General features: G+C 34.2%; 1 long non-coding RNA gene across 1 annotated transcript; it reads right to left on the reverse strand.

Moving 5' to 3' along the window:
* Positions 1-313: 313 nt before the first annotated feature.
* LOC134250811 (uncharacterized) lies at positions 314-1394 on the reverse strand. Its single transcript, XR_009988607.1, has 3 exons — positions 1337-1394; positions 554-688; positions 314-436 (listed from the first exon to the last, which is right to left on the reverse strand). It is a non-coding gene; the product is annotated as an uncharacterized LOC134250811 (long non-coding RNA).
* Positions 1395-2256: the final 862 nt, after the last annotated feature.

The raw sequence follows: 2256 nt of genomic DNA on the forward strand, positions 1-2256 counted from the left end.
TGTTTGTTACAGTTTATTACATTCAATAAATTGTTAAAATAATATTCTTTATTTCTTTTAAGATTCTTCAGGATAATGAAACTATTATGGACTGTTTAGAAGGGAGACATCACCAATTATCAGGTCTGAGTAGGGTTGTCACCCTCGGGTGCTTGCGACCGAGGGTGACAACCCTACTCAGACCTGATTATTGGTGATGTCTCCCTTCTAAACAGTAAATAATTGTATATTATAACATAACTCTATATGATTTTGACCCGTATCATAACATTTCTCTGTATGATATTGCCCCGTGTTATTTCATTACCGTATATGATATTGCTGACTGCAGTGGAACAGTGCTACAACCTAGAAGTAGAATCCAGAACGTAATCAAAATTCCGGAAGAGATCACGTGATTTTTACGTAGTGCCTGTGTAATTACAGCTGAATATACCTACAACAAAGGAATTCAAAGTTTAAGAGAACTATATGAAATATAATATTTTTATGCGTAACTAATACCGGGATATAAAATCTCTCTGCAGTAAAATATACGTCTTTATGTACTTACGAACACAAGTATTAGAGCACCGGCGCCTATGTAGTATTCCTCTGGTACCGTGGCGTCGGAATCGCAGTGGTATCCACGTATTGAAGATAAAACCACATTTGTGCATGTCAAGGAAGCCAAAACTATACATAGGAGCTGCAAGAATTTGTAAAATACTCATATGATTAAATGTTTTAAGAAAGGGTAAAGGTAAAATGTATGTATATATCGACGTTTGCCTTAACGAACAATCCGTGATTAATTGCATGCAGTTTAGTGCAAACATTGAAAATGTTCATCCTAAGAAATGAACGTTTCTTTAATTAAACAATACACTTGAACCTATAGGTATCTGCACCTTTCGATATGTAAAATACCATGACTTATTTAAGTGATTTAGAAGTACATTATTCCTTCAGTATTGTTCCCTAACTGTCTAGCATCTTGTGGTATCTCGACATTATTTCTCGGTCCAATCGAGTTCAGGTAGTTTTTAAGAAATCGAAAATCGTATTTACTGCACATGCATCAGTCTATCTAGTTAAAACATCAACGAATGAACGAGATAAAAAAATAAACATAGGGCTACATTCCTTCAAAGAATTTCCTGTCTTATATTTATAATGTGTTCTTCTATATGTGTAATAGCTTCAATAATCATCTCTCTCTCTCTCTCTCTCTCTCTCTCTCTCTCTCTCTCTCTCTCACTCTTCTTCTTTTCTCTCTCTCTTAAATAGAAAAACGTTACTATTTCTCTCTCTCTCTCTTCTAATAATCAAAGGAAATTTATTATATTTTACTCACACTTTTTACAACACTTCTGATCCCAAGAGGCAGAGGATATCCGATGTAATTATCGCACTACAGAGCTAGCCAATACTGGAAAGGCGAACATAGAAGCAGGAATCCACATGGAACCCATACCAGGACCCAATTCCGGAAACAGTGCCGGAAATCTTGGAGCTGACCCTGGAAAAATATATCATCATTCTGAAAAAAAAAACAACTGTTATTTAATTGCCCTAGTCCTTTAGGGTTTTATCTTTTATTTATTCGTTTATTTTATATATATTTTCATAGTCATGTTTGAAAATATATTTTGTATATATTTTCTTGCACATTTTTACATTGGTATGTTTTCAACTTCTCAGCATTTCTTAAATGTTTTTTAAGTTAATTCTGTTCTCTCTCTCTCTCTCTCACCAATTATCTCATATTACGGAAGGAACTTTTTACCCTTGATCCGCCACATTCTTTATTCCTTTATTTTCTTACCCAAAATGACGTTTTCTGACAGGAGTAGTCCGCTGTTGTATTCACGTCGGTCATATCCTTTAGCATCATGAATCAAAAAGCAGGGGGTCACCAGATTATGAAGTTGAGAGGTCACACAAGGGTTACAAACAAACAAAATGCATATCTCCTTACGATGAATCCTACCAACAATAGCAATGCGAGCGGGGAATCTATTACAAACATATAAATAAGAACTCCATTTGTCAGGCTGCAAACTGTTACTGTAAAACTAATATTATAGCATTTACCAGTCACATTAAAAAATAATTTAATAGCATTTCATTTCACGAAATTGGTCATTGCTTCTGGAAAACAATTTTGTCTGATGTATTTATCAATTTTTTTCATGTGGGTTAATAATTAAGATATTGCACAGCTTGCATCCACCGATGCATTACGATAATTGAATTACTACTTTACATATATAC

This window comes from Saccostrea cucullata, unplaced genomic scaffold, assembly GCF_032062105.1.
Source record: "Saccostrea cucullata isolate Sc308-1 unplaced genomic scaffold, CSIRO_AGI_Scuc_v1 ctg18833, whole genome shotgun sequence".
In the NCBI taxonomy this organism is placed as follows: Eukaryota; Metazoa; Mollusca; class Bivalvia; order Ostreida; family Ostreidae; genus Saccostrea; species Saccostrea cuccullata.